This window comes from Nomascus leucogenys, chromosome 20 (genome assembly GCF_006542625.1).
Source record: "Nomascus leucogenys isolate Asia chromosome 20, Asia_NLE_v1, whole genome shotgun sequence".
NCBI lineage: Eukaryota > Metazoa > Chordata > Mammalia > Primates > Hylobatidae > Nomascus > Nomascus leucogenys.
This window is the reverse complement of record NC_044400.1, coordinates 42,638,082-42,664,926: the sequence shown is the minus strand read 5'-3', so window position 1 is coordinate 42,664,926 and position 26,845 is coordinate 42,638,082. Positions and strand designations below refer to the sequence as shown.

The following is a 26,845-nucleotide window of genomic DNA, read 5'->3' as shown; positions in this document are numbered from 1 at the left end:
CAAACATTTAAAGAGCTAACACCATTACTTCATTTTTTTTTCAAGAAATTGGAGAGGAAATACTTGCTAAATTTTCCTATGACGTCAGCATGATCCTGATTCCAAAGCCAGAAAAAGACAGTATATGAAAAAGGAAAATATAGGCCAATGTCCCTTATAAACATTGATGCCAAAGTCCTCAACAAAATACTAGCAAATCAAATCAGCAGCATATTAAAAGGAATATATACATCATGTCAAGTGAGATTTATTCCTGGAACACAAAGATGGTTCAATGTATGAAAATTGACCAATATACCATACTGCAATAAGAATGAGGTAGAAAAAAGGACATGATCATTTCAAATGACGCAGAAAATGCATTGACAAAATACAACACCCTTTCATGATAAAAACAGTAAACAAAGTTGGAATATAACAAAGCTGCCTAAATATAAAAAAAAGTTATGTATAATAAAAAACACGGTAAATGTCATATTCAATGGGAGATAAACCGAAAGCTTTTCTTATAAGATCAGGAATAAGGCAAGGATGTCTGCTTTGGCACTGCCTATACAGCATAGCACTAGGAGTTTTAGTGAAAGCAGCTGGGCAAGAAAAAATAAAAGACATTTAACTAGAAAAGAAGAAATAAAATTATTGGTGTTTGCAGATGACATGATCTTATATGCAGAAATCCATAAAGAATCCACAGAAAAACTTTTACAACTAATAAATAAATTCAGCAAAGTAGTGAGATACAAAGTCAACACATGCAAAAATCAGTTGCATTACTATAAACAATAAATAAGCTAAAAAGAAAATTAGGAAAAGAATTTTGCATCCAAAGGAATCAAAAAGAATAGTATTTAGCAATTAACTTAAACAAGAAGGCACAAGACTTGTACGATGAAAACTTGAACATGTTGCTAAAAGAAATTGGAGGCATAAATAAATGGAAGTGTATTACAGAATAATGGATTGGAAGAGTTAATATTATTAAGATGTCAATACTGCCCCCCAAAAATAAATGGAAGTGTATACCATAATTACGGATTGGAAGAGTTAATATTAAGATGTCAATACTACCCAAAACAATCTACAAATTTAATGTAATCCCTGTAAAAATCCCAATAATGTTTTCTTGCAGAAATTAAAATAAAATCTTAAAATTTATTTGAAATCCCAGGAGACCTTGAATAACCAAAACAATTTTGAGAAACAAAGCTGGAGAACTTATACTTCCTGATTTCAAAACACAACAAAACAATGATATGGTAGTCAAAACAGTGTGGTACTAACATAATGACAGACATATAGACCAATGGAATAAAATAGAGATTCCAGAAATAAACCCTTACATATGTATCCAAATAACTTGTGACAAGAGTGCCAAAAACATTCAATAGGAATGACCAGTCAATTCAAAAAAAGGTGCTGTGAACACTGGATATCCACATGCAAAAGAATGAAGCTGGACCTTTATCTAACACCATATATAAAAATTAACTCAAAATGGATCAAAGACTTACACTTAAGAGCTAAAAATATAAAACTCTTGGAAAAAACAGGGCAAAAGCTTCAAAGGTTGAATTTGTCAGTGATTTCCTGGATATAACACCAAATTTTGTTTTCCTTTTGGCAAACAAAATTTGGCAACAAAAGAGAAGCTAGAAAAATACGACTTCATGAAAATTTAAAACTTTTGTGTGTTAAAAACCACAAAGAGCAGAACAAAAAAGCCACCTAGAGAATGAAAAATATTTGGAAATCATATATCTGATAAGAGATTAGTAGCCAGAATATATTAATAACTCCTGAAAACTTAACAAAAAGCAAACAACCTCAAACAACCTGATTCAATAATAGACAAAGGACTATTAAAAGTGATGCTTGGCCAGGCACGGTGGCTTACACCTGTAATCCCAGCACTTTGGGAGGCCGAGGCGGGCAGATCACCTGAGGTCAGGAGTTGGAGACTAACCTGACCAACATGGAGAAACCCCATCTCTACTAAAAATACAAAATTAGCCGGGCATGGTGGCACATGTCTGTAATTCCAGCTACTCAGGAGGCTGAGGCAGGAGAATCGCTTGAACCCAGGAGGCGGAGGTTGCAGTGAGCCGAGATCGCACCATTGCACTCCAGCCTGGGCAACAAGAGCTAAACTCCATCTCAAAAAGTGATGATCAACATCACTAATAATTAGGGAAATGCAAATCAAAACTACAGTGACATAATACATCATAAACATTAGTATGGCTACCATTAAAATAACAGAAAAGTGTTGGTGATAATATAGAGTACTTCATACTCTTGTGCATTGGTTGTGGGAATGTAAAATGGTAGTCACTGTGGAAAACATTATAGTGGTTCCTCAAAACATCTAAAAAATTACCATATGACCCAGCAATTCCACTCTTGGGTACATACCTGAAATAATTAAAATCTAGGTCTCCAAGAGACATTTGCACACTCATTTTCATAGCAGCATTATTCAAAATAGTTAAATTGTGGGAACAATCCTAGTGTTCATCAATAGATGAATGAATAAATATAGTGTACTATATACAGAGACAATGGAATATTATCCAGCCATTAAACAGAAGCAAATTTTGACATACGCTACAACATGGTTGAACCTTGAGAGCATTGTGCTACATGAAATAAGTCATTACAAAAAAGTCAGTCCTTACGATTCCACTTTCGTGAGGTAGATACTTAGAATAGTCCATGTCATAGAGGCTAAGGGTAGAATAGTAGTTACCAGGGACTGGAGGAAGTTAGGAATGGAGAGATTTGTTTAATGTGTACAGAGTCTCAGTTTTGAAAGATAAAACGATTTCTGGAGATGGATAGTGGTGATCGTTATACAGCACTATGAATGTTAATACCACACAATTCTACACTTAAAAATGGTTGAGATGGTAAATTTTATATTATGTGTATTTTACCACGATAAAAATATTGACAAAAGAAATATAGGTTCAGCCATTCCCAAAAACTAGCTGACACTTGGTACCCAGCTCATGGAAAGGTTGGGGTGACAGCTTTGGATGCCAGCAGGGGAAGGAGGTGTTGTGAACAAGGTAAAGGATGCCTGTTTGGGTAATGTGGTGTGGAAAACAGGGGTTCAGCCAGCATTATCTGATCACAACCTAGGAATGTAGTAATTGTGTCCTAAAGAGTTCTAGAGAAGATATGGCTGAACAATGTGTTATTCTGTTTTTACAGTATTATGTTAAAAATAAATTTAACATAGTCATGAAATGAATTCTTATTTATCTTTCCCTGAATAATCTAGGTAAGACTTGGATTTGTTGTTATTGTCAGTGAAGCGTAGTAACAACCTTTGAGAGCCATTCGATGCCAATAGTCATGGGTGTCATAATGGATGATTCTGTGCCAAGAATAAAGATGTAATCTGCATCACATAAATGACATTAGGAAATCGCAGAAGCAAGAAGACCCAAATGTTTTAATACAAATAGATTCTGACGGGCCATGGCGTTGTAACAGTAGTATTGTTATATTTTTCCTCTGGGTTAAAGATATGAAATTAGCTAGGCAGATTGCATTTGAAAATAAAGAATGTGAAAAGATGCCTCCTGGACAAGCACAGAAAGTAATGGTGACTGGACATTATTAAGAATGTTTATGTGTATTCACTGGAAAATAAACAAATACATAATTACCTCTCTCCACCCTCAATTTTTTTAATCTTCATTGACATGGGCCATAAAATTATAAAATACTGTAAACCAAATTGTTTCTGTTTTCATTTTTGTTTTGAGATGGACTCTCACTTTGTCACCCGGGTTGGCGTGCAGTGGTGTGATCTCCGCTCACTGCAAGCTCTGCTGCCAGGGTCCTGGTCCAAGTGATTCTCCCACCTCAACCTTGTGAATAGCTAAAATTACAGGCATGCACCACCACACCTGGCTAATTTTTTTTGTATTTTTAGCAGAGAGGAGGTTTCACCATTGTTGGCCAGGCTGGTCTTGAACTCTTGACCTCAACTGCTCCACCTGCCTTGGCCTCCCAAAGTGCTGGGATTACAAGCCACTGCCCCCTGAGCCACTGCCCTGTCCACGAAATTGTTTATATAAAAAGAGCTCCACAAAAATAGTTGCTTATGCAGTGAGCCATGATCATGTCATTGAACTCCAGCCTGAATGACAGAGTGAGACTTTGTCTAAAAAAAAAAAAAAAATTGCCTAGTGTCTGCACACCCTGTAGAGGATTTTGGTCATATAATCAAAATTATTTCTAATACAGATAGAGGTATGGTACAAATTAGACTTTCTGATAATTAAAACCCTCTTGTTAATTGCTTTTAATTGTTATAAATCACTGGATCATTGGAAATTTGGACTCTATGATGCTATACTACTTTTTAAAAATCGACAGTAATAAAAATCCAAATTATTTTTATATTATTGGTTAATTGGAAAGACACAACTTTTTAGTTATTAATTGGACATTGTGTCAATTTTTATTGGACTACTACAGATTTACTAGTCTCAATATTTTATCTTGATTTTTAAAATAGCATATGATCTTTGAAAAATTATTAAAATAGAAAAAAAAGAAGTTAATATTCCATGCCAAGTGTTACTACCAATGGCATATTGCATTTTATTTGAGATTTTATTTTACGCATTATTTGGATGCTTTTTAAATTTTTTTAAATAGGAATGAATAGCAGATAAATGTACCTAATAATATATAATTGTACTCTATTTAATAGCATGGTAATGATATTTTGCTAATATATATCATAAACAGTCAACAAACGTTCAAACTCTCAAGGATGTTGTTATTAGATCTCCAAAGACAGACAAAGATTATGTTTAAGTATTTCTAAATTCAATGTAAATATGATATTTTAACAAGGAAGTACAATATTTGTTATTTAACCAACACATGGATGTGACAATAGGCAGTAGTTACATGTTTTTCCAAACAAATTAAAACCAGCTATTCAAATCTACCTCTGAATTTTATATTCGACTTCTTAATGAAAAATGTGAAAACCACAAAAATTAAAATAGTTTTAAAAAATAGCATATGCAGAAATTATTTTCTTTAATTATTAAACTCCTTAAATAGTGGGCAATTTATCGTATTTATAGGTGAATAAGCAAATCCATTACAAATTTTAAAACCATTTCAAAATAGTTCATATTTTTAAGGTACTTTTTTTCACTATACATCACCTATTTCTACAAATATGTAAATGAAATAATTCTATGTAAATCTCTTTTTTCTACCAATAGGTGGCACTAAAAATGTGTATATTTCAGTAATAAAGTATGTTCACCGCTACGTTGGTTTAAAAGGCCTTTTCCTATAAGGCAATTTTAGCTGTAATTTGAGTTAAGAACTCTTATTAACAATAAGATTACTCTGATATGAACAAGAAGACTTTCATTAGACAAATACAATGTAAAATCGTTATAACGATGGACCATTACATGAATATTTTACTTTGCTGGTATTAAAAACTTTGTGTTGTGATCAACTAAACTTGTATATTATTTGGTAAATTAGATATGATATTTTCCTTTATTATTACATTATTGTTATTGGGTAAGTTTGCCATTTTCACGTTAGTCAATGTTGTTAATGTTTATCTGAGTAAACAGTGCATATAAAAGAATTCTACAGAATTTAGAAGCATCTTGTATTTGCTTTGACTGTTTATAAATCTATTCTTTGTTTTGTAATATTTAGTAAAACTGGGAGAAAATATCTAAGTATTTATATTTGTATTAATTTTTTTAGTAGCACTCTTCATTTTACCCATGTGTATATACTTAAAATTATTTACCTCCTAGTATTAAAAAAATCCTATAGGGCCAGGAGCGGTGGCTCATGCCTGTAATCTCAGCAATGTGCAAGGCCGAGGCAGGTGGATCACTTGAGGTCAGGAGTTGAGTACCAGCCTGGCCAATGTGATGAAACCCCTTCTCTACTAAAAATGTAAAAATTAGCCGTGCATGGTGGCAGGCACCTGTAATCCCAACTACTTGGGAGGCTGAGGCAGGAGAATTGCTGGAAGGTGGGATGTGGAAGTTGCAGTGAGCCGAGATCGCACCACTGCACTCCAGACTGGGTGACAGAGTGAGACTCCATATTAAAAAAAAAAAAATCATATATCTCAGTGTTTTAGAATACTTTTTAATGTAGTTTGTGCAAGAAGTTTATTTCAAGAACTCCTAGGGGAAAAAAACCTTATGCTATTCAGTGTGCACTGTTAACAGCCGTTTTATTAAAATGATTTATTGCCATAAGACAAATCCTAATGATATTCTTATATTATAACTCTATTTTATTCTGGGCTTGGTTGGTGTGATTTATTCAGATTTTCTCAGAAAGTTTCAACGACTGTGTAGCTGTAGCTATTAAATAGCAAATGTGTTTTATATTATAATAATGAACATGCCATTTTTCATACTTGAACTTTCCAATAACAGATATTCTTGAGTAGTTTCAGTGCTTTTATTGGATCCCATTGAAGTCTTATTATCTTGTACAATTTGTCTCAACTGTACTTCTGATTCCTATTTTCTGCTCTTAAAGCCTACATGGGAAAATAAACTGAACCTGACATAGAGTCTGCTTTAATTCTATGTCCAGTGTCTCATCTCTGATCAGAGATGGATCAATATGAAACACCTTTATTTGTCCTCTTTGCTGGCAGGAATTCAGCTTAACTTCATTCCTTTCTTGAGCTGCACAAATCTTATTTCTTGATGCCGTCCACACCACTTGACTACTTATGGAGACTAATACACACTTCTGAGTTCCCTCCCTTGATCACCCTCTTCTCTTCAAACCACCATAATCGGATTTTGTGTTTTTAGGTTTATAGAATAAGGAGAACCAAACAAACAAACAAACACACCTTAATCACTATAGGGAACAAACAAACTTAAACCAGAAAGATACTTGTTATTTTGACTTTTAAATGCAGGGAAATATTCAGGCATATTTAAAGATGGATGCATCTAGGTCCTTGCAGTAGTCAGTTTCCAAGGTAACTCCCAGTGATCCTTGGCTCTTAGAATTCACACTTCTGTGTACTCCCCTCCCACACTGTACCAGGGTTGGCATGTGTGACCAACAGTATATAGCAGAAGTGATGTTATTTTCAGAATTATGTTATGGGAAGTCTGTGGTTTTGTCTTAGGCACTCACTTCCTTGCTCACTGGGTCTCTGTCATTTGTCCGAAGGAAAGCAGATACCATGTTATGGAAACGCCATAGGAAAAAAAGTGAGGTCTTCAGTCAACAGACCACATGGAATTGAAACCTGTCAACAAACAAGTAGTGAGTTTGGAAGCAGATCCTCCAACCCCATTTGAGCCTCAGGAGAGACCCTGAGACTGAAACACAAGCTAAGCCACTTCTGGATTCCTGACAAACAGAACCTAAGAGGTAATAACTGTGTATTGCTTCAAGCTGCTACTTTTTAGAGTAATTACTTATGCAGCAGTAGGTAACAAACACAGATCTCAAACAATATTACCAGAGTATGCATCTCTCTGTTCTTGGCTGTGATAACATCAAGTTGCATCAAATGCAAATAAATAGAAATGAATTCTGGTGATCAAATAACGCAGTCATGATCTGTCTCTTCATCATGTGGATTCTAAATCAGGAGTTTACAAACTACAAATTGCTTGTCAAAAACTTACCATCTGTTTTTGTAAATAAAGTTTTAATAGAACACTACCACTTCATTTACATTTTGTCTATGACTTTCACGCTACAATTGCAGAGCTGGGTAATAAAGACAGAAATCAAATGGCCCACAAATCCCAAAATGTGTGCTATTTAGCTCTTTACAGAAAAGTTAGCCAACCCTTGCCTGCATGGTGGAGAGTATGCACATTGACTTGCATGATTCCTGGTTAGTAGCAACTGAAAAAATAAAAAATAAAAAATCCATAACTTGACAGAGAAAGCTTAAGAGAGAACCCTAAATTACCTGTCTTGGACCATGTGCCTTCGTGCCAATCATGTGGTCAGGTGGAAACGTTTCTCTTTTGTCTGTTCTTAGCGAATGCTGATATCAACATTATAAATAAATAGAAGACAAATAGAAAGTTACGGCATACCAGTTTGAGAGAAGAAAATAATAATATTTAAATTATTTATGAAAGGTACAGTTTTAGTGCAGTACCTTTAAGAAGATGAACTTAAAAAGCGATCTGGTTTTATCTTCATTATGAACATAATTAGTGCACTAGTTCTTTAAACCCTGAGAAAAGCCAGTTACTATGAAATTAAAGGCAAATATTTAATTAATAGAGTTGTGAGAGCAAAGAGGAGCAGGAACTGTTCAAAGGAGAAATACTTGCTTTTAGATATGTTCAATAATGGATTATTAAAGTACCACCAAAAACATGTTTATGAGGCAGGTGAGTTTATTGGTTACTACAGTAAAGGGAAACAATACTACCACAGTCTTAGTACCATCTTAGAGCAGAAAGGGCAAACTTGGCATATTTATGAGATTTTAGAGCTTGGATTAAGGTGAGTCTTTCAGTTCAGGGATGCAGCGGAGGCGGTGCAGGGCATGCTTCGGAGTGGGTGAGAATCATAATATAATAGTTAACGACTGGGGGGACACAGCAAGTTGAGGATATGAAAGCAAAAAGTCAAAGAATCTTGAAGTATAAACTGTCTTTCTAGCTTTTCACAGGGAAGTTGACAGGTCTTCCAGAATTTTCCAGGAGTAAAACATTAACATTATTTGCAACATTACTCTTTCTGGTCAAGAATTTTCTCGAAAAGTACAGTTATATTGATGAAGACAGCAGAATAGTAAAACCATACTTATGTGGACAGTAAGCTCTGTAGATGCTTTATAATGCTCAGATACATCGGTTTAAGATTTTATCATGTGTTTAAACAGAGATCTAGGTAGACAGGTGAGAAGATTAGGAAAGAGGAGTGATATCTGAGCCCCAGAGTTTCCTGTGTAGCTGTCAGAATACAGAGAATGACCAAAACAAAGAGCAGAGAGGAGCTCCCTGCTGAGGACCATAGAAATGACACAATCTGAGCATTGATTGCAGATAGATCGTTAAGGAGAGGAAGATGGCAATGATCTATCTGCAATCAATGCTCAGATTCTGTCATTTCTATTTTGGAAGTATGATTTAGATATTTTTTCCACTTTCACAACAGCTTCAATAAATTTTACCCAAACTAGTGACAATAAATTCTTAATTTTCCATGTCTGCCTTTAATGGTCATTGTTAAAAATAATAACACCACAGTGAGTTTTTATAACAAACAAAACCTTAATTTTAACTTAAATGTATAAATATCAGAAGTATTTTATTGATTTTGAAAGGATAGTAAGAAAAAATATTTACAATTTGACTAAGAATAACATAACATAATAAATAACATAACAGGTCCAAATCCTGGTGCCATCAATAAAAAGTCTGTGAACAGTACCTGACCCATAGTAATAGTTTAATAAATGTTTGTAGGAGTGAATACAAGAAATTAATTTATGAGAATCAAGAATTGCTGTTCTGGCAGACATCGTCTACCTTAACATCAACAGTGCCCTTTCCTCCTTATTACTCTCACTGTAAGCAATCAATCATGACCAGGAAGAAAGATCGTCCCTTGCTTCGGACATTGTTGGGCATGTGACTAAATTTCACTCAAGGGTATATAAGTATCTATATATACATATAAGTTTCAACTTATAATTTAGACACTATTTGTATATTTATTTTTAAAAATTATATATATGCACACACAAAGACATATAATTTTACACAATATAATTGTGTATTTATTTTAAACACATATAATATATAATATATATCTATATAATAATTATATAGATATTATGTTATATAATAATAGATATTATATATTATAATATATAATATAATATAATATCTAATATTATATTATACATCTATATAATATAGATATTATATAATATCTAATATATTATATATAATATAATATTACATAATATATGATATCATATATTATATATTATATTATATCATATATTATATAATATATTATATCATATATTATATATGATATCATATATAATATAATATGATATAATATATGATATATATAATATAATATGATATAATATATGATATAATATATTATATCATATATGATATTATATATTATATTATATCATATTATATTATATATGATAGTATATAATATATTATATAATCTAGCTCTGGAGCCACAAAATTCCCTCATGGATTTGTCACCACATTCACACCTAACTACTTTATTTCTATCATATTATATATTATATTGTATATATATATTTCTATGATATTAAATATTATATATTATATCATATATAATTATATAATTATATTATATATTATATTATATATAATTATATAATTATATATTATATTATATATAATATAATTATATATAATTATATATTATATATTATATTAAATATAATATAAAATTATATATAATTATATTATATATAATATAACATGTATTATATTATATATGTTTAAAATAAATATACACTTATACAATTATATTAAACAATTATACAATTATTTAATATACAATTATTTTAAACACACATATATATTATATAATATATCAATATCATATAAAATAACTATATGATGTATATGAGATATATAATATATGATATATATTATATAATATTATATTATATATGATATCATATATAATAATATTATATAATATATGATATCATATATTATGTAATATTATATTATATATGATATCATATATAATATAATATGATATTATATATGATATTATATAATATATAATATAATCTAGCTCTGGAGCCACAAAATTCCCTCATGGATTTGTCACCACATTCACACCTAACTACTTTATTTCTATCATATTACATATTATATTGTATATATATTTCTATGATATTAAATATTATATATTATATTATATATAATTATATAATTATATATTACATTATATATAATATATAATACATGTTATATTATATATAATATAATTATATATAATTATATATAATATAACATGTATTATATTATATATGTTTAAAATAAATATACACTTATACAATTATATTAAACAATTATACAATTATTTAATATACAATTATTTTAAACACACATATATATTATATAATATATCAATATCATATAAAATAACTATACAATTATTTTAAACACACACAATATATAGTATATTATATATAGTATATATCATATATTACATATTATATATCATATATTATATATACTATATATGATATATATCATATATACTATATATGATACATATCATATATGCTATATATGATATATATCATATATGCTATATATGATATATATCATATATACAGTGTATATGATATATATCATATATACAGTGTATATGATATATATCATATATTGTATTATAAAGAGAATTCTATGTGTTAAGAAGAATTGTTATAGTCACATTTAATGTATGTATTAATATAGTTGTGTGTCTATGTACACACATAACATATATTATATGTAATGGAATATATACAGATACATATAATTTACAGAAGTGGTCCTTGGAAATGAGACAACCTGAAGTCTATATGAGCAAAATTTTATATAATATATGATTATATACTTATATTATGAATTTATTTAGATAGATATTATATCTGTATATACAATACATAATTATATAACAACATATATTATGTGTGCATACATAGATATATAATTATATTATATGAATACATATATATATATTAAATGTGACTATAGAAATGCTTCTTAACAAATGGAATTCTTTTTAGGCCTAAAATTACCTAAAAGCTAATAAAACTTAACCTTCAGGATCTCTCATTTGCGAGAAACACTTCTATAAATTATTTCTTTGTAGGTACATTTTCAAATTATCTAGATTTGAGTGTACCATTTATTTTATGCCAGGATCCTGACCAATACTATATTTTCAAACAGAGATCATGATTTGTCACCTCTTTCTCTCGGATTTATCTCTGAATGAGTTTACCTAGTTTAATCTGAACCGCCATTGCTTTCAATTTAGCTTCAGTTTATAATATTTTAACTTTTCAGATATGTTCTATAGTTTGAAACAAGCAACGTTTTTATGCCTACTATGTTTGAAACGTGACAATTTTGCTCATCTAGTCTTATTAGAGACATTAAGTAGATTATTTTTAAGCAATTATATTCTGTAATTCTGTGAACTTTTCAATAAAAAATACTGATAACTAAGCTCCGAATCAAACAAATATGGTAGTATCATCATGTTGACTATTTAATAGTAAAATACAACCAGTAGAGGGTGCAGCACACATGACAGTACAGTATTTTTCAAGTGGTTCATAAATATAACAGTGATAGAGAGTGAATCATAGAAATAAAGAAGTTAAGTATGGATGTGGTGAGAGATCCATGAGGGAAGTTTGTGGCTCCAGAGCTAGATTATTCCTACACTGAACAATTCATCAATTAGAAATTGATAATGGCAGAGTCAGATAAAGTAGAATGCACATTTAAAAGACATGAGGCAAATATAAAATAGAGCTCCTGCCTTGAGGATTTTAAAATCTAGTTAAGATGAAAGATATTTTAAAAGATGGAATATGAATTACAGTATATGAGCAAGGCTATCATATTGTGATAGGCATTAATCACATCAGTTAAATGAATGTAAGAATATAAAAAGTGGACTCAAGAAATTATAGCAAATACATGAGAACAAATATGAGAGAAAAGAATGAGCTTTTCATAGTATAAGGAAAAGTTAAGAATAATCAATGGATCTGTAAGTAAAGAAAACATTTTGTGCATAACTTGCTTTACTGATTCCTTAAATTAATTGTTTAAGTAGATTAAAGGAACACTTTTAAATTTTAAACAATGGGCAAGAGATGCTAGGAATAATAAATATGGAAAATTTAATGTTTATTTTTCTAAAAGTCTCTTATCTAGAGTTTAATATTAGGAGTTATTTTTTATTTACAAGTTTCTGAGTTAAATTTCTCTAACTTCCTTGCAGCACATAAATCATAACTTTTTGGGGTTTTGTTTTGAAAATGTCCTAGCAATGTACATACTTTATAAATTTGTTTATTTAGAAAAATTTTGTCCCCTGACATCCAGATAATTTACTTTTGCTTAGTTTTCACCGTAATTCAAGTTAAAACCAGGTAGGTTTAAATATCATTTAATTTAAAATTTAAGCAGGAATAGAGTACATGTTTGAATGTTTATATTGAAGATTATACTTTTACTACAAAAATGTAATTATACCTGCAACGAGATTCCATGCTGAGCACAAAAGTAGCTTTTATCACAAAGTTATCATTTAATGTATGTCCAACACCAGAAATTCTGAAAGCCCAAAAAGAAATATACATTTCTGACAGGTAATAGAACACAACATTAATTTTGGAGGGTACAAATATTCAAACCATAGCTGATGCCACGGACCCACTAGACTCATTCTCCTTCCCTGTTAAGTACAGCTATATATCCTAAACATATAGGGTAGGCAGACAAAAGGGAACTATGAAAGGTGAAAAGAGGGAGGCAAACTAGACTGGGACTTCAGGGCTGAAGGAAAAACACAGCAACAGAGTGTAATATGTCTCCCCACGCTAAAGAAGGAGGTAATCTATAATCAGCATTTTCTGAACCCTCTTCTAACATGAGAAGTTAGCAGATAGGACAGAGGATAAAATCCGTGAATGTGAGGATGAGCAATGATGTGGTAGGCAGAATGGGAATGGGTTTAAGGAGGTACCTATATTAAGCAGCATATAAGTGTGGTAGACAGACTAATGGTCCCCAAAGGATATCCACGTTTTAATACCTGGAATTTGTGAATATTTTACCTTACAGGGAAAAGAAATTTTGCAGATGTAATTAAGTTAAAGATTTGAGATGGAGGGATTATTTTAGATTATCTAAGGTGTGCCGTATGTCACAAGAGTCCTCATAACAGACAGTTAAGAGAGTCTGAGATAAACAAGAAAAAGTGACAATAGGAATAGATATCATAGTGGTGTGATTGCTGACTTCGAAGATAAATGTTGGAGCTGCAAGCCAAGAAATAGAGTTGGCCTCTAGAAGCAAATGAATTCTCTCCTACATTCTCCAGAAAGTGTACAATTCTACCAACATCTTGATTTTAGTCCAGGGAGAATTCTGTAAGGTAACACATTTGCATCTTTGTACTCTAAAGTTTGTAGTAGTCAGAATAATGTCTCCTCAGAGTAGTGATTTGGTATACCAGTACTAAAAAACCAACAGAGATTTTGGGATTTGAAATTCAGATGCTGCTCTAATATGTCTCTAAAATGTGGAAGTCATTATGGATAGAGCCAAAAATGATTTTGAGAAGCCTAAAAGAAAAAGCCTAGATTGCCTTGATCAAACTACCAGTAGAGATAAATGGTTATTGATTACTTTACTTGAAAGAACTCAGAAGGAGGGGAGGGGGAGTGGGAAAGAGAAAACATACGTCATCATGGGAAATACCGAAATCATCAGGAACAGATTGTAGTAGAAATATGGATGTTAAAGTTACTACCAGTGAGGGTTCAGAATGAAATAAGAAACATGTTACTGGAAACTCAAGGAAAGGAGGACTTTGATATACATCAGTGGAAAGTTTAGCTGAATTGTGCCCTTTAGTTGTTAGGAAAGCAAAATTTATTTAACAACCAACTTGAATATTTAGATCAGGAGGCTTCCAAGCAAAGTATTGAAGGCTTGGCCTGATGTCTTCTTGCCGCTTATGGCAAAACAGAAAACAAGGAAGATAAATTGAGAAAGAAAACCTTAAGCAAAAGATCAAGTATTTCATTATTTGGGAAATTTTCAGCCTATCTAGGCAGCAAAAGATGCTAAAATTGGGAGATTCACGAAAAACATGCTCTGGAGAAAAAGCAAAGGGTGTGGATGCCCCCCGCCCCCCCCCTTTTTTTTTTTTTTTTTTTTTTTGCTCTTTCTAGCACCTTGGGAAAATCAAAAGTTCAAAGTATTCCTCACCCAAACATGTCTTTAAAGAGATTAGGCATGTAACTCCTGAATCTTTTCAGCAATCTCAGCAGAGGCCAGAATAAAGATGGGATTATACAGGAAAGATCTGTGTAGGACCACTCTCTTTTCTAATTGACTGAATCTCTGTGACATGCATGAGAGATCCACAAGGGCTTTGAGTTACTACACAAGCAGAAACACTGTCAGCTTGGACTGAAAAAGACAAAAAAAAAAAAAAAAAAAAAAGACCAAATAATATAGGCGGGAAACAGCCTGATAAAACTAATCAGCTGCAAATGTGCTACCTTTCATTAAAAAGAAAGGAGACAGGCTGGGCGCGGTGGCTCACGCCTGTAATCCCAGCACTTTGGGAGGCCCAGGAGGGCAGATCACCTAAGGTCGGGAGTTCAAGACCAGCCTGACCAACATGGAGAAACCTTGTCTCTAATAAAAATACAAAAATTAGCCAAATTAGCCAGGCGTGGTGGTGCATGCCTGTAATCCCAGTTATTTGGAAGGCTGAGGCAGGAGTATAGCTTGAACCCGGGAGGCGGAGGCTGCAGTGAGCCGAGACTGTGCCATTGCACTCCAGCCTGGGCAAGAAGAGCGAAAATTCGTCTCAAAAAAGAAAGGAAGAAAGAAAGAAAGAAAGAGAAAGAAAGAAACAAAGAAAGAAAGAAAGAGGAAAGAAGAAAGAAAAAGAAAGAAAGAAAGAGAAAAAGAAAGGGAAGGAAGGAAGGAAGGAAGGAAGGAAAGAAATAGAAAATGAAGCTGAACGCTACAGAAGATTACCTCCAGGCTTAATGGAGTTTGCCACTTTGGATTTCAAAATTGCTGGATATTGGTGACTTTTTTTTTCTTCCATTTACTTCCTTTTGAAATGGAAATTCTCGTAACTGGTATCCTGTACCTGGCTCACAATTGTATTTTGGGAGAAAACACCAACATTTTTTCTAGTTTCAAAAATTTACAGATAGAAAAAAAAATTTTGTCTCATGATGCATCATACTGAATCTTATTTATAATTGTTTTAGATTATGAGATTTGGGAAGTTTGAACTGATGATATTTACATGAGATCTTTGGACCTTGATGCTGTAATGGGTCAAAACTTTCGGGAATGTTGGAATTGGGTTGTGTGAAAGCATTTTGCATGTGGGACAAATAAAAACATTTAACGGCCAGTGAGTGCACATTAATAGACAGAATAATGGTCCCTCATTCATGTCCCAATCTTTGGAATCTGTGAATATGTAAATTTACATTGCAAAAAAGACTGCACAAGTGATCAAATTATGGATCTTAAAATGGAGAGATTATACTAGATTATCTAGGTATATATATATATATATATATATATATACATAATCACAAAGGTCCTTATAAAGGAAAAAAAGGAGGCAAGAGATTCAGGATCAGAGGAGATATGACGGTGTAAACAGATGTCATATAAATGTAATTTTTGCTTTGAAAATGGACAATGGAGCTGGAGAACAGGAGAAAAAGTATTCCTCCCTAGAACTTCCAGAAGAAACTCAAACCTGCCAAAACCTTGATGTTAGCTAAGTGATATTTGACCTCCAAAAATGTAAGAGAATAAAACTGTGTTGTTTTATTCTACTAAATTTGTGGAGATTTGTTACTACAGCAATAAGAAAATAGTGCAAACAGATAAAAATGAACACAGCCTCAGGGACCTGTGGAACAATGACAAAAGGACTCACATTTATATTATCAGAGTTCCTGAGGAGTGGAGAAAAAAGATGAGCTAGAAAAGTATTTGAAGTAATAATGGCTGAAAACTTCGAAAATTTGGCAGAAAACATATAGCAACAGAGTCAAGAAGCTGTGTGAATCTCAAATACATTTATATCAATATAATACCATAATTAAACTTCTGAAAACTAAAAGAAAAAAGTTTTGAAATCATTGAGAGAAATGACACATTACTTATAGGAAACAGAAAATCTATTATTTTTGAATTATCTAAATGGCAAACAGTAGTAATAAAAGGGAAAATATATTGGATGCAAGAAAACTAAAATAATTTGTTGCCATAAAACTTACTCTTAAAGATTGGCTAAAGAAAATTCTTTTAAAAAAAGAAATGATAAAATAAGGAAATTTGAGAGCAAGACAGATCAATAAAAAGTGGAGAAATATTCATATATAAAATAAAATTTATTGTATGAGTTTTATAAATCATACCTAATCAAAATCTAATCATATGGAAACAAATTACAATACCATCTGATACTCAAGGTAATGATATTTAAAAGTGGGAAAGGTAAAGAAATCTAAAGGGAAGTAAGATTTTCCCACTCCACTTGAACAAACAAAATGCTGATACCAATAGACTGTGATAATTCACATATGTACATTGAAATGCCCAGAGCAATCACATTCAAATATAGTATAACAAAATCAAGAAAGGATCCTGGAAAATGTTTAGGTAATCTACACAATGGCAAAAAAAAAAAAAAAAAAGGAATTAGAACCAGAGAAAACAAATAATACAAAATTACAAAATCAAGTTATATCACTAACTGCCTTAAGTATAAATGACCTGAATATGCCAAATGACAGAGATTGACAGAGTGGATTAAAAAAAGAAGAAGAAGAAGAACATGATGTATCCATTTACTGTCTACAAGAAACTGACTTCAAATTCAATTACATGGGTTGGTTAAAATTAAAGTGTGGAAAGTCATATACAAGCCAAACACTAATTTATGAAAAGCAGAAGAGGCTACATTAATAAATTAGCACAGCAATTATGGAAAAGAATAATTGGCAGTTTCTTAAAAACACTAAACATGCAATGACCCTACTACCCAGTAATTATACACTTTGCCATTTATCCCAGAAAAATGATAATTTATGTTCACACAAAAATCTGTGCACAAATATCCATAGCTTTTTTCATAATAGTAAAAAAAAACAGAAACAGCCAAATATACTTTAATTAGTAAATATAATTAAGTGGAAAAAAGCTAACTTAAAAAGGCTGCATATTGTATTATTTTATTTATATAACATTTTTGAAATGGAAAAATATATGCAGAAATGGAGAACTATGAACTAGAAGTTTCCCAGTTGTGAGAAGGAGGAGGGGAGAGCAAAAGAGAAGTGAATATGATTATAAAAGGGCAATGCAAGGCATCCCTGTGATGATAATAGTGTTTTGTAATTTGATTTAATGGTGAATATATGAACCTACACATGAAATAAATTTGCATAAACACATACATGATTAAAAGTAAAACTGGAGAGAGTTGAGTAAGATGTGCATTCTGACATTGTTAATATCCTAGTTATGATGTTGCACTATAGTTTTTCAAGAGGTTACAATTGGGGGAAACGGACTGAAGTCTAAGCAAGGCTCACCTATATTATTTGTAAAAACTGCATGTGAATCTACAACTTTACAAAATAAATGGTGTAATTAAAATTAAGTGGGCATGTGTGTATATTTTTAAAGTTCTCCTGTTTGCCTTATTGATTCATGTGTTATTTAAAATTCTGATGTTTAATTTCAAAATAATTGAAAATTTTGTACGTATTTTAATATTGTTGATTTCTAGCATATTTTACATTATTTCAGTCTTTTTAAATATGTTAAGATTTGTTTTATGGTCCAGTTTTGCTTTTTTTTTTCTTTTTTGAGATGGAGTCTCGCTGTCTCACCCAGGCCGGAGTGCAGTGGTGTGATCTTGGCTCAGGTTCACGCCATTCTCCTGCCTCAGCCTCCCAAGTAGCTGGGACTACAGACGCCCACCACCACGCCCGGCTAATTTTTTGTATTTTTAGTAGAGACAGGGTTTCACTGTGTTAGCCAGGATGGTCTAAATCTCCTGACCTCGTGATCCGCCCGCCTCGGCCTCCCAAAGAGCTGGGATTACAGGTGTGAGCCACCGCGTCCAGCCCAGTTTTTCTTTTTTATGGCAGGAGGACCAATCCTTCCCATAATTTGAACTAGTATGTTGTTATTCAAGAGTTCTCTTTTTTAGCACATAATTTCCGAAGCCTTTTTCAGAATCTCTAATCAACTAAACGGTCATAAGTAAGAGTCAGTACACTGAAATAAGTGATTGGATGTAAGTCCTGGTTTCATCATTTTTTAGGTGTATGAGATTTAGCTTATGGTATTAAGGTGCTACATTTTTTTCTAGTGAAAAATATATCACTACATTTACAATGTGAAGAACATGATTTTGAAATGTACAAACCAGTTACACTAAGCATGTAGTGTTCTGAAAGATGTTCCTAAACAAACAGCTAAATGAGAATCTCTTTTGAGGTATTAATTTCATCTCACCAAAGCATTAATTTGCCACGTTGGGATACTAGATGCAAGATTCTATGCATTTCTTTTGTCATCTGGGTTTTGAAATATCTTGCTTTTCTAAAATTCTATTCTGATTTGTTTAAACCATAACTCTAACATGTGTTTCTTATTATATATCGGTCTTCATTTCCATTTATGTTGTGGAAGACTGACAGATTTCCTTTGCACACATCGATATATCTCATCACTACTAGCATTACTGCTGCTTATCCATCTTGCTCCAGGCTTCATTGCTGTTGCACTTTCCTCATCAGCTTCCTTCTTCCTTTTGCTAGTACTGCTGATTTTCCCTATCTTACCCATGAGTCACATCCTCAACGTGCTGGTGTATTTCAGACATCTGTACCTTATTCAAGCCTTTTCCATTTTATAAATTTTGATCAGCCCTACTCAACTTCATAGTGGGCAGGCTTTAACTGGCTTTTATAAATGTCTATTCTTTCAGATGAGAAACACAGGTTCCCAGATAGCACTGCCAATCATCCAGAAGTCAGATGTAATTATATCTATTATTTCAAATTTTTATTATGAACATTTTGAAAACACAAGTAGCAGACAATAATGTAGTGAAATTCATATACCCTTCACCCAGCCTCAACAAATTTAAACAACTGGCCAATTTTGTTTTATCTGTTATCTATATGCACTAAATTATCCTTGTTTCCCTTTCAATTAGTTTAAAACAAATTCTAGCCACTATATCATTTTACCCATAATACTTTAGTATGAGAACTATTGAAGAAAAAACTTCTACTTAATATAACCCTATCTAGATTAAAAAAATTTACAGTAATAATTCTTGAATATTATAAATATATGTTATATCATCCCTGATTATAAAACAGTAAGTTATAACCAAGGGAAACATATACTGCCATTTTTAATTTTAAAACTTGTACTAACCTATTATAATACATTTTATACACATTTATTGTATTCAATTTCAAATCATGTGGTTAGTATTAAAATCCACCAAATATATTACATACAGCATATTCAAGTTTTGTAAAAGATTTCACATCACTATTTTCATTTTGCGAGGTGAGTTATATATAACTAAGAAAAATTGAGAGTCAATCTAATTTTATCTAGGCTTGTAGTCATATTCGTCTTTCACTCTTAACACCACTTGGTAGCGAGGTCTTTAAAATGTGTATTTCCTTAGTATCTTAGTAAAGGGTATGAAATTTGTCACATTTTGCAGATGAAGAAACTGAGGCTCAGGAAATACTTGATATAAGTAATAAATGGAAAAGCAGCTTTTATACCCCGATGTCTTTTCAGCCCATTATGATGACGTTTTCCTGTGTAATTGTGATGGTAACATTAAATTGCATTGTTTCTTCTACACCAGCCATGGTACCAAATGTCACCAGAGAGAAATTAGTAGTGGCCATAATTTCAAAGATAGAAACTCTGAAGTAAAAGCAAAATTCTTCGTCTCATTTTACCTTCCAGTATTTTTTCCTTAAAACTATTCAACAGAGACGTTAGTCTATCACCCAAAACTCCTTGACTCCACCTAAACTCTACTAATGACTACAGTGATTAGTGCATACTTTTCCTCACAATGAGGTGTTTAAATTGATTTTAGAGTCAACTCTAATGCATCTCCAAGGAGTTCGTAAATATTCTCAATTGCATCTCTTCCACATCTTATGAATACATCCCCCATTTCACTGATTTTTTTTAAAAAAACAACTCTGTGCAAAGGAAAACTGTGTTATGTGGTATATAAAAATGATTAAGTACTTTTAATGCCTTCAAGAGAGTTCACAAAAAAGGTATTAAGGAAATGTGCATAAATTATTACAATAAAAGTGAAAATGAAATTATCTTAAGAAAGACAGACAAAAAGAGTAATATGGGAATTAAAGAGGCCCTGTAACTTTCAGAAAAGTATAGAGAAGAGATATAAGACTGAAGAAATATACCTCTCTGGTCAGGTTCAGCAAGTGACACGGGGAACCCAGAGTTTAAGAGGCAGATTTTCAGCATATAAGAAAGATGTATATGTTTAACCTATTCCACCCATGGCCTTACTCCAATGTTAGTCCCAATACCTCTACTTTTCCCATAGGACTCTTGGCATTTAAAGCAGAGTGTTTAGTCTTGCTAAACAACTCCGATCTCAGATGGCCCTACTAACCTATTTATATTTTATGCATAGTTCTACATGTAAACCTGTTCAGCAGCATTTATAAATAATTGCAAGCGCTTTCATCAGTTTTCCAGTATAGTTAATGTTGTATGTCTGCCTTTCTTTAGTATAGATATAAAGTCAGCTTCTACTTCCTAAGATGTTTTAATCTGCATTAAGATTCAAATACCTTCCTCAAATTCAGTGTCTACCCAGGTAGCACTTTCTTTGAAAACTGTGGAGAGCATTATGCCAACACACTCCTCATTTCTGGAGATGAATTCGTGGGTTAATATGCCATTTTAACATTTTCCAAAAAAATACTTGCTCAAATAGATGTGAGAGAGGGAGAGAACAGGTGGTATCAATGATTTGCATGTTTTACAGACAACTGTAAGTTGGCATGCAAGGAAACTCTCATCTCTTTTATAGTGGAATTTTTTAACCCTGGCAGCCTGATCTGAGCACCATTCTACTGGCTCCCCAATCACAATAGCTCTTTAAGTAACTGTGCCAACATATGGGTCATTTACCAGGACAGGCACAACAAGTACACATCTAAATAGGTAAACAGAGTAAACCTGTGGTTTATAAATTGTTTACATATTACTTAAAGCAGCCTTTTATGTTTAGCATACATTTTTCCAAAACCTATTCGTGGAGCTTTAATCTTACCATTGAGATTAAAATTTAGAAGAGTAGTTATCTGCTAAGACCTAAGCAAATAAAACATTCTCTTCTTTTTAGAGTTAAATTTAATTTGTTTAACCTAACAGTTTCATCATGTATTGTTTGATGGAATAACCAGTGATAAATGTTAGGACTACGGTATTTTTTAATGGATAATAAATTTTTAATTGAAAAATTATGATAATGAAGCTCAGGATTCATGATACTGGATTAATTCAGCGCTCATGTTGCAAACATAAAGGAAATTTTTAAATACTCAGTTCAAGAGTTTTCTTGCTTTAATTCTGTTAAACAGTGTTGATTACTTGAGACTATAATTAAAAGCGCTGCTTTGATTTTTCTTCATGGAAAATTCAAATGGCAGAAGAGAAGCGTCATTACTAAACATTTGTTCCCAAAATGATGATTCTCTTAGTTCTTCCCTTAGTCATCCAGAGACGTATCAAATTGGACAGCTTATAATAAAGAATTCACTTTATGCAACCTAATTTTAAAACTTCTGTCTTCTGCCCCAGACAAGAAGTAAAATTTTATTGGGATAATAATTTTTTTTAAAATTAAAGACTCTTCTTAAAATTATAATTGTGCTATTAGTAAGCTTTCTACATGAGTACACCTGAAAAATTAAATTTCCATCTTGAGGAGATGAAGACTTGAGAATGAATATAACTAAACACTATTAACCTAACGAAAGTCACATTGGGCAATAGTTTCAGAATTTGAGAACAGCTTTAATTTTATTCTCCAGAGCCACACATATTATTGTTGAAATGTTAAACCTAAACCAAATATGAGGGAAAAAAAATTAAACAATAATTTTAAATTAATCCAATAAATTATTACAAATCAGAGATTAAAATAATTCTATAAAAAGTAGAATATTTGAAAACCAATTTAATTCATTCACAACTGACTGAATAGAAGGGGATTGGACATGTCAAATAATCTAATCAAACATTTTCCAAGCTATACATTCACTATTTTCCCTTGAGCCATTTCTCTCTATTTGACAGCCATTGTCTCAGTGTAGTCATTTAACATTTAATCCACCTTACGGAACATCTGCCAAATTATAACCTCTTCCTCATTCACCCCCCTCTGAATGTTTTCAGTCAATTATTTAATATTTCTAAAAATTTTTCCCATGGAAAAAATGAGATCTCTATCTCTGTTCCTTCTGTCCTTTGTCCTAGACCCTTCATCTGGGGCCACAGAGATTATGAATTATCCTACATCTATGGCATTAACATTGAGCTTGAAAGAAATTACCTGTTCTCCGAGCCTTCTCAACTAAATCTCTACTTCTTATCCTTTTTCAAAAAGTGATTAGACAAATTTTTAGTTAATGGTTCAAGAGAAGCTTGAATTTTCATTTTTTGGGTGAGGTGGTTCACCTGTTGATATTAAGGAGAAGAAAATACGAGGAAGCCTTTGGTGACAATGCTGGTATCTAAATACTAACCTGAACGAATCATTAGTCTGACTCAGTATGGTCTTTCTGATGGTTATAAACAAATCTGCTATATGAAAATAAAAATGTTCCTTTAGAATTCAGTCTAAAGGCACTGTTGGTTATACTTAATGATTAATAATAGTCACTGAGAAAGTTATGCCAGTCATTGTTTTGCATAAAGGAGCAATTATATATGGTGCTTCACTTCTTTGCAGTATTTTAATTTTTAAACCTAGAGGTTAAAAATTTTGTTTTAAGAGGTTATACATATATTAAGAAAATAAGTTTTCCATGATATGTTTTTAAAAAACACAGTATTAGCTCAAGTCTTTATTAGGATAAGAGCTAAAAAAGAATAATTCAGCTATTTGTTACATTTCCCTTGGGGGTTCAGTTCTATAAAGCTTTTCTAATTTTATAAGTGTCAGTGTAATTTAATGTCCATCTTTCATAATACCTTCAGTGTTCTTTTTCAAACTATGAACTGGAAACTGTTACTTCTCTGAGAATAAGAAGTAGAAGAAAAGAGGTGTGATGGCTTTTATTCCTATTATTTAAAGCACAAAATCTCCAGCTCGTACTATTGCATGTACAGCATTTTGCAATCAACTTCCAGAATACTTCTCCAGTTTCATCTCCATGTTTTCATCATATTCCCTCTTGCATAGGCCACTGTCTCTATAAAATATGCATCTTCCTTTTCTGTTTGCATAACTCACGCACATGCTTGTGAGATCCAATTCAAACTTCCCCACTTTTCCCTAAGCATAAACAGTCCCTCTCTTCTCTGTTCCCGGAGATTCTAGCATTTGCATCCATAATGAATTAATAATACAGTTATATTACAGTAGACGGACATCCCCTCAAGAGCAGGGAATGTGTGTCATTTATCTTTGTCCTTCAATGTCTTTCAGGGTGCCTGATACTATGGAGGAACTGCACTTGGAGGTTTTTAATCTCAGCATCTAATCTTATCTTTGTCTTTACAACTAACTCCTTAATTTTGATCAAGTCCTTTCAGCCCTTTTGGTCTGGGAGAATCATGGTCATAAGCACGTGTCCCTTCAGGCAAGAAGACAATAAAATATGATAAAAGAACATAGACTTTAGAGTAAGAGAGTCATGTAATGAAGATATCAATTTATTGTTAGATAAACTCTCTTTTATCCCAGTTATTTTTGGAGCAAATACAAAAGGGATTAATAATAACTACATGGTGGTTTTGTGGTAAGGATTGAATGAGATATAGCATGTTAAAAGACATCTTGCATAAATTTGACTAGATATCTTCTAAAATACATTAGGAACTCTAATAATTTATAGATGAAAGAAAAAGCTTTTAGAAAGCTTTTCTAAGTACAAAAATAGCTGAATTTTTATCCTAGTTACTTTTTTATCAAGAGAAAAAATGGTTAAATTGAAGTTTGTCAAAGCAAAGCAGTAAAAATTCTGAACAACTGAAAAGGATGGGATCTTGAATTGAAAGTATTAATTGGAATTGTATAAAATTTGGTTCTAATGGGGATGTTATTAACAGCCTTCAGAATTTTAAAATTTAAGTGGAAAAAAAGAAGAAGAATTTATTCAAAGTTTTACATCTGAATAAGAACTATAGGACAAAAGGAAAATTTTTTAAAAATACTGTGGTGTGAGAATTGAAGTTTCAGACTAGAAATGGAATGTCAAGGAAGAAAATAATGTTTATCAGAGATCTGCGTAATTTTTTAAGCAATGTTATGTAAGGTGAGACCTAGACTTTACAATTCTCGTAGATTTAATTTTAAAGCAATTAATTACAAATTCATTTATTTAGATTAAATAACACGGATTGCTAATGTATTGCTTAAAATATGCCAATTAACACTGAAAAACAGTGACGTTTTCTCATGATAACACTTTTGTAGTTTTCACTTTTAAAAAAATCAATTCCCTTTACAAGTGATTATTTTTGTTTCTATTTAAAAATATATTTAAACTTTATTTCAGAAGTACATTTATGAAGCGCTTTTCTAAAATCAATAATGTAACTATGGTGACTGTACTCATCTTATTCTCTGTTGAAATTTATTTCAAAGATCTAAGCTTTTTTTCCTGGTGTTCTTATAAAAAATTCTAAACATTTATGTCCCAAATTTTTGGTTAAAAGAACAACTGTGTGTGTGTATGTATTAACATATTTGTATAAACATCCTCTTCACAACACTCACAAACACATATCTACTTTTGATTTTTTTTTTTTTTTTTTGAGACAGACTCTCACTCTGTTGCCCAGGCTGGAGTGCAGTGACTCAATCTCGGCTCACTGCAGCCTCCACCTCCTGGGTTCAAGCAATTCTCCTGCTTCAGCCTCCCGAGGAGCCGGGATTACAGGTGTGGGCCACCACACCTGGCTAATTTTTGTATTTATAGTAGAGACAGCGTTTCACTGTGTTGGTCAGGGTGGTCTCAAACTCCTGACCTCAGGTGATCCACCCTGGCCTCCCAAAGTGCTGGAATTACAGGAGTGAGCCACCACGCCCAGCCTTCATTTCATTCCCAAACATATTATGGTATTGTACAATATGGTCTCTGAAAGACATTGATAAATTACTCATTTCAGCTCCACCAATCTACTGAAAGTGTATAATAGCGAGATATCGGCCAACAGTAAGCATATATTCAAAACTAAATTAAGTAACCTTTTCATCTTTTCAGGAGTCCCATCAAATTTTAGTCACAAAATTAAAGGGGAAAGGAAAAAGGAAGGAGCAGAATGATGGAGTAGAAGACTCCACTGATCACCGTCCACCGCTGACAAGGACACCAATTTAACAACCATCTACACAAAAGAAAGACAGAAAGAAAGAAAAAAAAAAAAAAAACACCTTCATGAGAACCAGAACCAAAAATCAGATGAGCACTCGTAGTAGCTGGTTCTGACTTCACAATGTTGAAAGAGTACTATGTCAGCAACACTGACATCTTGTTAGGGAGACTTTAAAGCGTGAGTTCCATTTGACATATCTTCTAGGCAATTCAATTGAGAGTGTCCTATGGGGTATGACTTTGTGTTTGTATGATATAGTAAGAAAATTATTTTATAGGGCAAAACAGGTATCATTTAAATGATTTTATTAAAAATCTTATAAACTAAAGATTATATTTAAATCTTGGAAAAATCAGTCAGTCCAAACGATTTCT

The 26,845-nt window shown here is 32.1% G+C and overlaps 1 long non-coding RNA gene across 3 annotated transcripts in view; it reads left to right on the top strand.

Annotated features, from left to right (window-relative positions):
- The window catches only part of LOC115831831, a 38,417-nt gene that overhangs the window by 8,163 nt on the left and 3,409 nt on the right, over positions 1 to 26,845 (top strand). For 2 of the 3 annotated variants that reach the window (XR_004027322.1, XR_004027321.1), the window contains 2 exons: positions 7,219 to 7,422; positions 26,360 to 26,648. This is a non-coding gene — a long non-coding RNA (uncharacterized LOC115831831). The remainder of the gene's footprint in view (positions 1 to 7,218; positions 7,423 to 26,359; positions 26,649 to 26,845) is intronic. The other variant, XR_004027323.1, reaches the window with a different exon arrangement.